The sequence below is a fragment of the Lepidochelys kempii genome, chromosome 5 (genome assembly GCF_965140265.1).
Source record: "Lepidochelys kempii isolate rLepKem1 chromosome 5, rLepKem1.hap2, whole genome shotgun sequence".
NCBI lineage: Eukaryota > Metazoa > Chordata > Testudines > Cheloniidae > Lepidochelys > Lepidochelys kempii.
In genome coordinates, this window is record NC_133260.1 from 79,982,628 (window position 1) to 79,995,214 (window position 12,587).

Below are 12,587 nucleotides of genomic sequence, written 5' to 3' on the forward strand. Positions count from 1 at the left end.
TAATAAAAAAACTTGGGAGACTCAATGCTACTTTTATAGCTATATAAATAATGCATGATTTTATGATTACATTTTAATGGCAATCTCCCATGTTAGAGCTGCATACTCAAGCTCAGGTAGAATCTCATATATGTTTGATACATTTTTAGAATAATGTTTAATTTCCTGACAGAAATTTATTAGGGATTCTGTGAGTGAGTTTGTGTGTTTCTTTCCAAATTAGAATCTGTATATTAATAGTAAATAATTGAAAACAAGAAATTTTACATACTCACTAAAATCTAATGATGATCATACACTGTAGTTTCATCACTTTCATTTCATAGTCTCTTCATTTTGATTGATTTTGCAGAACACATTGGCTGGATATTTAGTGCACTTTCTATTATTCTCCTATGGCTTGCCTTATTTTCAACTGCACATATAAAGAACTGAACCTTCTTTAGAGGAACAATTTCACAAGTTGTGGTAATTTACCAAAGTGAACCATTTACAAAAAGAGAAGTGCCTCAACATGTTTTTCCAGGATGATAAATATTACTTAAATATGGAGAGAGAACTACCTAACAAACCAGATCGAAATCCCAGATCAGGGACAAAAATTCCGATATTTAAGGAAATAAGTTACCCTCACAAAGAAATGAAAAATAGAAGTAAACAAGCTTGTGTAAAATGCTTTGTGAAAATATGAAGGACCAGAACTGAAATCAAGGAGAGATCCACAAAAAGGTTCTGGACAATGCTGGTGGTGTCCGAAAAAGTGAAGTAAATACTTATTCTTATAAAATTGTTTGATATAACAGGACTCTGCAGTAGTTGTTAAAACACCAGACCTTCAAAAACAATAAATTTATGCTTCAATAGTACTTTTCAATTTAGGGTTTCAAAGAGCTCTACAAACACTAAAGAATTAAGCCTCAGAACATTCCCCTGAGCTACTTCCAGGAAAGTAGAGCCGAGACTGGCTGTAATGGAGGCTCCCATTACTAGCAGTGCAGCAGAGGAGATGTCCATGCTGATCACTTCTATTCTATATAGATTTTTATACTGTATTCTCCACTGAAGTACCTGAGTGCCTTCCAGTAGTGAATTAAGCAACGTGACTACACATCTGTCACATATTACTTGTTCTCTCATCCTCTCCTCAGAAGGACAAGCATGTGCAGTGAGCATAGGTTTTTAAATTTATTTATTACATAAGTATATCTGTCACTATGTGTTTATATTAGAGAAGGCAAGGTCAAAGCAATGCGCCTTGCACTTGGAGTAGAAAATGGTGAGGTTAGTTCCTGGGGAAGTCCATTCCACAGTCTGGATAAGGTTCTGTCTCCTGCACACATGAGCTTTACTCTTACTGTTGAGAGTTCCATGCTGCCAGAGGAGCATCAATCATAGTCTTCATCCCAGAGCTTTGGGCAGTCTTTTAGGTAACCAGGACCCAGGCCAAGGAGGGCTTTGAGGGTAAGGACTGAGACCTTGAACTTGATTTGAAAGTCTATGGGAAGCCCAGAATCATCCAGAATAGAGAGTGGAGGACCGATGTGATGGGATTATGGTAGCCTATACTGGTGAGGAGAGTTTTCTACTAGTTGGAATTTCCTAAGTATATCACACTTCTACAGTTCAGCGAAGAGGTGATGAAGGCATGAATTACTTAATCTGTGACTTTGTCTGCCAGGATGGGATGGAGTCTCCTAGCCAAGTGGAGATGGTAGAAAGCATTACTCATGGCTGTTGTGACGTGAGAGCTCAGTGTCAGTGTGAAATTCAAGAGTACTCCTAGATTTCAGACTGAATTGACCAATTGTGGATGTGAAATTTCATTCAAAAGAGATTGCACCATGGCTGAAAACTCCTGAAAATACTTCCTTTGTCTACCAGCATCACCTCTCTTTTGCTCAGGTTCAGCTTCAGCCGGCTTTTCTTCATCCAAGAGCAAATCTCATCCAAGCACTGGTTGTAGTGATGTGGTCATACATGATGAAGGATGCATAGAGCTGTGTATCATTCTTTATATTGCTGGTGCCTGAGTGCATGTTGTCTGACCATTTCACCTTGTGGTTCCAGTAGATGTTGAAGAGGACTGGAGGTAGAATTGATCCTTGTGGAACCCCACTAGTGAGTTTTCCATCACCACACTTTAGGTGCATCCCTCCAGGAAGGACTCAACATGTTTTAGTACATTACTCTTGACCCCAGCCACCTCTCTCAGGTGAGACAGCAGTATCTCATGGTTAACAGCACTGAATGTTGAAGAGGGGTCCAGGATGACAATAATGGATGCCTATCTGCTATCCATTGACAATAGGAGATCATCCATCAGTGCCACTAAAACAGAATCATTTCCATGTCCTGGCCTGAATCCAGATTGTTCCAAGTCTAGAATGTCAGCTTCAGGTACATGAGCTTGTAGTTGGTCTTTCTGCTAGTTTCTCTATGAGCTTGCTCAAGAATGGGAGGTTTGACAGTGGGTGATAGTTGCCTCGGACTGAAGTATCCAGGGAAAATTTCTTCACTGCTGGTTGGACTACTATGTGTCTGAAAGAGGAAGGGAAAATTCTCTCTCTGAATGATGTGTGGGTTATTTTGGTCAGAAGTTGCACCAGTTGTTCATATCTTTCTTTTGCAAGCTAGAAAGGGCATGGGTCAGTTTCACAAATCTTGTGTTGGTACTCCTTTCTTGTGTCCAGAACTTCTTGATGAGTGAATGTACTGAGCTTTGGGTATGTAAGTGGGCTGTTGGTTAGTGGGTATGGGCACAGTGAATCCATGCTGCTTGAGAAGGCTTCCTGCAGGTGAATGATCTTTTCAGCAAATCAGGATGATAGTTCAGTGCTCAGCTCTGATGCAGGTTGTAAACATTCAGAGCTGATGAAGCAATTTACCACCCTGAATGGTGAAGATTTGGGGATGAGATTTGACAGTCTCAATGGAGGCAGATAGGAATTTTATCTTGGCCTGCAACACAGCCTCAGCATAGGCTTTGTTGAATTCATTATGTGCCATCCTGTCTGAAACAGTCTTTGTTTTCACCCACTGGCGTTTGAGTTTCCACCACTCTATATTCATCCAGCATACAGATTCTATTCCCAGGAGCGCTGGCCATCTACATGAAATGCTTTAGGACATCAACTGCTGCATTTACAGCAGCAGGATATGCCTATGTCTCTGATTAGAAGCCAGAGCTCTGGCCATGTTGACTGAGAGCTGCCCCATAGTGACAGGAGACTGTGCAAACCTGGCCCATTGCTTGCTCCCACTATACTAAAAGATCTGGCACCTGCTGATGCCTCAGCATCTCCCCTTGACATTATGCCTTAAACAGACAATGGAGTAGGGCAACAAGGTAGATGAGATAATATTTTTATTGGACCAACTTTGGAGACAATCTCTCTCACTAACTGAAGTTGGTCCAATAAAAGATATTACCTCACCTACCTTGTGTCTCTAGTATTGTGGGACTGACACGGCTACAACAACACTGCATGCATGGAGTAGGGAAGTTGTTTAGGGCTCCACGCCCTTTATAAATTCCCTTGACATTTTTGGCAGATTTCCCAGGCTGATTCTCTCCATACTTATTTTGGGCTCTGCTTGAGAGTATTGTATTATAAATAACTGACAGTTTGTTGGTCCCTCAATCTTCTTTCCATCACTTTGAATACCAAAAGCTTTTATCTCTGGAAAATTTCAAATATGTAGAATTTAGAATGGAGAGAATCTTAGTAGCTCCTTCTCCCCAGACCCATTTCCTCAGTTGATCATCAGGGCTGGAGGAGGGCGGGAAGAAGGAGATGGGTCTCTGCAGTGTCTTCCTCTGACCTCTCACATGACTGGAAATAAGCTTAGCAGCCTGGGTCTTTGGAGATTGTGTCACTTGAAGATTGTTACAAAAAATTCCTGCATGGTGTTGTATAGACACACCCTGGCCACTATTTGAGCCCATAGGCTGGCATAGACGCCACACGGGGTGGGAACTCTATCCTAAACTTTCACCAGCTGTGTTTTGAAATGGGTGGATTTTGTTCCTCCAATCACTGTGAGGTTCCCACAAGTAGTCCAGTTGCTCAGACTGTATTGCTGCATGTGGATTTCATCATTTATAAATATGGATGGCATAATCTGAGATTGGAGATTTCCAAATTCTTAGAATTTTCTCAGAATTTTCCTTTTAAAAACCAGACATCTATGAAGGACTTATACTGTCACATCTCGTTCCAAAGGGAACAGAGGAAAGGCAGCTGATTAAAGAAAAGTTTTTTCAACACTTATCTGTTTAAAAACCCTGTTGGAGTGTGGTGACCATGATTCAGAGAAACTATTTATAAGGTTTGGATATGCAGTGCCAGAACTAAAATAACAGTGGTCAAAGATCCTCAAATAGAATATTTACTTTGTGTTATTGGTGTCTGGTAGAATCGAGTTCAAATTGCTTCTATGGCATCACTAAATGAAGTGTTTATTTTAAAAATAGTAGTTTCTTTCTTTTTAAAGTGTGAAACTGGGCTGTACTGGAGAGAAAAAGAGTTTGTTTGCTCTTACTATATTTTTTCAGCTGGACATTGTGCATGCTTGTGGAATGCATCTGCACAAATTCCATCCTTCTTTTACATTCAGGAAGTGATATTTCAGAACAAGCTCTTGTAAAACAATACTCCATTTTCTGTGGTTTGGGGAGAAGCCAAGACAAAATTTAGATTTCTTCCCTTTTCATAAACGAACTCTATAATAAACAAAACTAACTCTATAAAGTAGATTTACAATACTGCCATTGTGGGGGTTCAGCATGACTACAAAATATTACGTTTGACAAAATTAATGCTGCTGAAAATATATGCTGCCAGCAGCTTGGCTAATTACAAGGAGAGGCAGTTAGTAATGAATTCCTTTTACTCAGAATTCAAATCTAGGGACTGAATGTTGCCCATTATTGCAGTTCAAAGGCAACTATCTCTAGAATTGTTCTTTTAATGTTTGCTCGATGGTTTTAGTTGTTCTTTTCTTGTAGGCACACAATTGTTGTCTTGATCTTTGTGATAAAATACACTGGAGCTTTGTAGTCAGTCCTGTTGGCTTGGTAATGTGCCCATAGTCAGAATTCCAAAGTGGGAAAACAAAGGCTTAGAAAATATAGGGCTGAGAGCTGTTTGTTCAGGGCTGTGGGAATCTAACACAGGCCTATGAAACCAGTGGGCTCTCTCCATTACATCCACATTGATGAAATAACTACCCAGTTCCATGCCCTTTTGTCTTTTCCCAAGCCAAAGTTTTAACCACACTTTAAACAAATGTGGAGACTTCTTTTATAACTCCATTCCTACCAAAATTCCCAGCATGTTATAATTCTTTCCCTTCATGTTATAGCTCCAAAAGATTAACATTAGCTTATTGAAAGTTACAGCCATTTCCATAATAACTGTGTTTCAGTGGCCTGAGCCTCACTTGGAGAGGAAAGACAAAAGCTGCATTTAAATCTAACAATGTTTATGAATTACATTCCCAAGGTATTTCATGTAGTTTTCAAATATAAAATTATAATTGGTGTCTATTATTTACCCTTTAATTAGCAACATGGAATCCTAAGTAAATACAGCAAGAATACTTTGTAGCTGTATAATTTTTTCCATCTGTACATCTCAAACACCCTGGGAAAACTCAGGCATAGGGTTGGTGTGACTTGTCCAAAATCACACCAACAAGTCAATGGCTGTTCCAGGAACAGGACATAGTGCTACTGATTACCATTCCACTGCCCTGCCATGTGTCCTGCTGTGCTGCTATGCTGAACTAGAGAACAGGGGCAAGGGATCACGAAGAAGGAATGAGAGGAGAAGAGAAAGAGACAGCTTTAGCTGCCTGCTCAGTTGCCCGAGTGGCAGCTCAATCCTTGTGGTCCTGCACAAGAGTGACAACAGCTGAGATGAATGACAAACGGACAGCAGGGGCAAACAAGTGACTGTAATTTTAGATGAGTGACATTTGACAGGCATAAGGAGGCAGGATTTGCCCTTAAGAGAACCTTTCAAAAATATGCAAGAAGTCAACCCTATATAAAGTCACTGAGCCTAGATAAATGTAATCAGGGTCAAGTACTTAGCAGCAAGAACAGGAAAATGTCAGTCCTGTTGTTGCAGGGAGGAGGCAGTTTGCCCACTCCAAGGTACATGGAGGACTGAAGGGGAAGGCAGTAGATCACCAAATTCTCAAGCCACAGAAAAAAAAATCAAAGTCTGGCAAAAGTGTGGGAACCTAAGACATTTGGGAGGAAGACATTGTCCTGTGTGTTACAAGAGTGGGACACACAGGAGGATGTTAAGAGTGCCTGGTCTTTATTACCTGTCTCAGTCATAGGCATGAGCCAAGGTTACAAAATTTTATACCCAAACAACATGACAGGGGTCAGTAATTACTGAAATATCTTCCTTTTTAGGAAATCAAATCCAAACAAACATATGCAAAATAATACAGCCAATTAAACACACACGCACAAAACCAATTAAATAGGACAGAATAGAGATGGTCAGGAAACTTGACTTCTTTCCTTGCCTCTAATTATTGTCTCTAAAGCACAATAGCTTTCTAATCACATAGCCTCTTGGTCTCAGAACAATTCCTTCTGCAGTGACCTATGCGGCCACTGAGATAGGGCACCCACCTGAAACCTGTTTGCATTGTCTTGTTTTTCATGGTCAGTGACTGGGTGGGAATGTGTTACCTCTGTCAGCAGCACATGAGCACTATCCGTAACATTTTAGATGTCCTCATGAAAGAGCGAGCCGTGTGGTTGCTTTTGTTTTACTTTCCTCCTGTAGGACTAACCCTCAACAGTGGTTATAATAGCGGCCAACCAGTTTCTGTTTGAAACCTAACAAAGGGGTAACTTATCATTCTTGTTATGGCATTTCTACTGTTCTAGTTTCCTGGCATATAGTTCTTTGGGTATTAATACAAAACTGATTGCTTGCGGCTTAAGAAACCTTTAGATGTTGGATGAAATCCTGACCACACTGAAGTCAGTGGCAAAGCTCCCACTGATTTTAATGGGGCCAGGATTTCACCCATAACACTAAGGTTTTTGTCCTTTGTCCTGAAAATCTCTGAATTGGTGATCTTAATAAAGACCTGTAAAATTTAACCATGGTAAATAGGGATCCCTTGAATCCACCAGGACTCTCTTCCCTCTCACAGTTCTTTGCTATCTGTATTGAGTTTTCTGCTAGTCCATTTTTGTGTGTGCATAGTACGGACTTGGCATGGTGTGCTTGAATTGATATATCAAAGAGAACGACTGAATTGAGTCACTCATTAATTATGTATTATTAATTCACCTGGAATTACACAGTAAGTAAATGAGATTTAGAGTGGGTTATTACATTGTTACTCAATGTGTTGTGTAAGAGTTCAGTTAAAAAAATATTTTCTTTTTAATTAAAAATATATCTGAGCCAGTCTTGGGTTATGGGCAATCAGGAATCTCATAGTTTCAGTGGTTCTTTAGCATTCTGTCCCTATATTTATTGCAGTAGCTTATCTTCAATGAACAGCATACATGCACAGAGAGAAGAGAACATCTCAATATCTGTTCTTAGACTTCCCAATACCCAGATGGCAACTGTACACCATATATACATTTCTGATCATATGCTGTATGGCATTATGACACATGGCCAGATTTTAAAAGCTCTTTAAAAGATCTAAAGATGCAGATATGATTGAAAGATCTAAAGATGCACCTAGTGGGATTTTCAAAAGTGCCTATGTACCTAACTACTAATAGCAAAGAACAAGATAAAAAAATGTCCCAGTGGATTCAAGTGACATCCCAAGGGAAGTTATGCACCTGGGTGCTTTTCAAAATCCCACTACGCACCTAATAGTTGCCTAAAGATCTTTAGAAATCTAGCCCAATGTCCTTTAGATGGAATCCCATCACAGACAGCATTTTCATGTCTAAAGTATCAAATACACTTTTATGCTTGAAGGTTCCAGGGCTGTCTGATGGTCATCCATCTAAAATTACCATTCCAAACTTTTGAAAGGATGGTTCATTGTGTGTTTCTCATTTGAGCTTGTCTAATTTCATTTAAGAAACTGGTAACATGTGAGCTATATTTACTTTAAACTTCTTTTCCTGAAGCTCTTGGCTTTCACTATTTCTAGGCACTCTTGAAAGCATGTCGGCGGTAGGAAGCTTCTTATCAGACCTGTATTTCACGTTTAATGAGTAACTGTGCAATTTCATGATCATATTCTGTGATACATCTTTATGTTCTGTTTCCACCTCAACTGATTTCTGCCTGTAAACACATTTATGAAGTCACTCACAATCATAAGCAATTGCCAACATTTCCCCCCCTCCCAATCTGATCATAGTTCTATTGTGTTCTAGTCAGTGATTCAGAAGCATCCGATAATTTTGCAAAAGAACAGCCCCCAACCCATGTGAACTTGCACGGATCCAGATTTGGGTTTTGTTAATTGCAAACCTATTTGAATACAGGTACTTTGGACAACTTTTTTTTAAATGCCCAAAGGTTTTTCTCTCACCTGCTGTTCTGGTGCCACACGGTACAGTCCACAAGCAGCATTCTGAGTGAATTATAGAACTGTGATAAATTCAGAATCAATTAACTTAGATGAAAATGTGTCCATGAAACTCTGTAAGGCCTAATTGTTTTGGGGTCTTTCCATTTACAATTGCCTCCAACTTTTTTGGTTTTAGTTGAACTGCTTTGTCACTGAGTATGTATCCCACATAACTAATCCCATTCAGCCCAGTTTGGTATCTTTTCATTTGGCAATTTTCTGGAGTGCTCTGATTACTTATAGCCTAGTGTATGGTTTTAGACTATACAAATCTGCATAATATAAAATTGATTCTCTGTAACCTGCACATTTTAAGGTCAATTTTGAAAGTCAAAATTTACATCAAATGTGCCACTTTTTGTGGGCCATTATCTGTATTTAACATCACCAAGTTTGCTATTGCATTGTGTCTGTAACACATGATAGTATTAAAGCCCAGAAAGTTTAAAGGTGAACTGCAAATCACCTTAATTTCTGCTTTTTTTATGTGTTAGAAAAATCAAGCCCTGACATCCCTCTTTTTCGTAGACGACTTTGTCAATATTTCAGATATTGGTATCACAGGTGCAGCTTTCCCAGCCTCCAGCTGACAAGAACAGAGAAGGAGCTGCTTTAGGCTATGTCTATGCTATGCCGTAGTGTGGAAATTGGGGGCGTTAATTGCAAAGTGCACGGAGGTTTTGCACGCTAACTGCCTGTGTGGACACTGCTGGTGTGAACTAAAAGGTCCCTAGTTTGCATTAATGTAGTCCTGTTTGAAAGAGGACTATTTTAACGTGAACTGGATACCTATGCAATTCACACCCCTGCAATCTGCACTGTAGCACAGTGTAGACAAGCCTTTAGATTGCTGAAGGCCGTGACTACTTTAGGATTCAGCCCATTGCCATATTCTGGGGCGCAATCCAGACCATTAAGGGGGGGTGTCACTGCCTGCCCTGTAATGCTCTGCTGCTGTGGCTCACAGCCTGGACACCAACCGTCAGCAGACAAGCATGCAGTCCTCTGAGTTTGTGTGGGCTAGGCAGCCGTAGTTTAGCACTCTGACCCCACCAATCTGCCTACAACACAAGAGGCCTGCTCTAATCTCTATCATCCAGTTACCTTCGTAGAATCATAGGACTGGAAGGGACCTCGAGAGGTCATATAGTCCAATCCCCTGCACTCATGGCAGGACTAAGTATTATCTCTAGACCATCCCTGACAGGTGTTTGTCTAACTTGCTCTTAAAAATCTCCAATGATTCGTATTCCACAACCTCCCTAGGCAATTTATTCCATGCTTAACTACCCTAGGAGTTAGGAAGTTTTCCCTATTGTCCAACCTAAACCCTCCTTATGCAGCAGTAACCCCAAACACACTCCTAGTCCCGAATTTTCTCAAAACAGCCTGCCCTGAAGTGTCCAGCCCTCTCCTGGTACACTTAGAGAATTATTAAATCAGCTGTTCCATTTAAAGAAACAGTACATCAGCAGGTTACCACATTACTGGAGTTAATCATTCTTTTTAAATCAAAGCACTGGATTGGTTTATAGTAAAGAGTAAACCTACGACCTATAATAATCTTGTTTAAGTGATACCAAGAAGAAGGAATAAAATATTAGAAAGAGTTACCAACCAACTAAAGTAGGAATATGCTTCCAAGACTAAAATTTAATTTAGTCTTTGCCTAAACAAGTTGGTTACCTATAATTGGTTTCCAGAGACTTTAACCCCTGTGGTTGATGGACCCATCTTTCTCTGATCTCAAGCGCTTTTTAGTCCCTCAAGTGATGAATAACTGATGGGCTCTCTGCATCTCTCTTTATAGTGCAGTAAATCTGCGTGATCTGGTCATGCTGACTCCCCCACGATCTGGTGAGCTTTGATGTTTCTATTTACTGCATATATAAATTAATCCTACTCTCACTAGTTAACCCTGCTTAATTTGCATTCAAGACTTGGGCAGACCTGTTTTCTACTTTGTTCAAATACAGACTTTAAAACATATCATAGAACATCCATAACTACCCATACAGTATTAATATATACATTTCACAAGGATCTTAACGAACACTTCAACCTTTCTGGCCACTCAGTAAAAGATTTAAGGGTGGCAATTTTGCAACAGAATACCTTCAAAAACAGACTCCAACGAGAAACTGCTTGAATTAATATGCAAACGAGATACCATTAACTTGGGTTTGAATAGAGACTGGGAGTGGCTGGGTCATTACACATATTGAATCTATTTCCTTAAGTTAAGTATCCTCACACCTTCTTGTCAACTGTCTAAATGGGCCATCTTGATTATCACTACAAAAGTTTTTTTCTCCTGCTGATAATAGCTCATCTTAACTAATTAGCCTCTCACAGTTTGTATGGTAAATTCCAACTTATCTATACATATATCTCTTTGCTATCTATACATATATCTCTTACTATATGTTCCATTCTATGCATCAGTGAAGTAGGTTGTGGCCCACGAAAGCTTGTGCTCTAATAAATTTGTTAGTCTCTAAGGTGCCACAAGTACTCCTGTTCTTTTTGCGGATACAGACTAACATGGCTTCTACTCTGAAAAAAGTATGCCACTGGTTTCCCAATGATATATTATATGACACCTTTTTGATACAGATCGTGACACCAATGAGTTGGGAGTACACTGGCCAAACCAGCTGAAATACCCTATTAGATACCAGGGAGCACTTCGCTCTCTGGCCTTGGGATGCTATTAGGGTTACAACCATGTTGCCTGAACTGGTTTCAAACAGTTTAGGAAAAGAGTTCGGGTTAATTCTGTGTACCGGGACATGGTCAGTATGAACTATTCGAAAATGACTTATTTAAAAAATAATATCAAGGTAAAATCCACCACTGTAATATTTCAGTTTACTGCTGTGTTACTATTATGTCCCTGTTTAAACGACACCCCTTTCCCCAAGCCAACAAGCAGACCAACAGAATGAAAGAAATATAAGTGTGTGATGAGAATATTATAGTGGGAAAGGAATCAACGAAACAAAATCTACAACAATGAAAGCTCCCTAGAGGATACTCAACTTTCCAGTCCAGCTAACATGTGTTTTCCTTTACAATATCCACATCAAACTCAAGTCTGTTTGGGAACATGGTTCACTGCTTACTATAAACTCAGTTTATTATGTTCAAAAAAGATTTCCATACTTTCGAATCATAAAGGGGCTTTGACAGAATTGGTTGTATATCACATTTAATTGTCAAGGGCTTCAAATGTTTGTAATTTTAGCATTTTCAAGTTATATGATTTAAAGATTAAGGGCCCAATCCTTCATTTCCTGCCCACCAAAAACTTCCATTGATTTCAGTGGGAGGAGTTTTGAGTGAATAAAGAATTAATATGTAGCCTCAAATATAGTTTTGTCTGACTCTTTTTTGACAAATGAATGTGTTTCATTTTCCATATATGCATATATTTAATTAACATACTGACAACAATGTGTACATTTTCATCTATATTTTATTTCATTTTTTAATTTAATAAAAACATTTCAACAGCTTCTCTGTCTCTCAAATACATATACAGATATTTCTCTATGTGACGCCCTTCCTCCACAGAGATCCCTGAGCTAATTCATGACACTTGACACTAATCATATACACAGATCAACAAAGACTTTGCTTTGATATAAAAACTAATTTAGAACATATTTCTAAATTACTGCTTGTTATTGCAGTCAATTTAATTAGCTAGTTAATGACAATATCTGTTCATAATCCAAGTAGTCAAAAATACCAAGTTCAGTAATTAGACCATATAATTCCTTAACAACTCAATTTTATAATAGAAAAGCACTGTGCTTTTAGTCAATTTGCTCCTAATACTCTCCTATATTCAAAATTAGAAATCCCTTAATGCATTCTTTTGACATTCAAAGCTTGAGATAGAATATTTGGGCTAAGAAAGCTCAGCTCCCCTCTGTATTCCATACTAAATTGCTTGTAAGTTATATTACATTTTATATAATTTGCCCAAACCTACT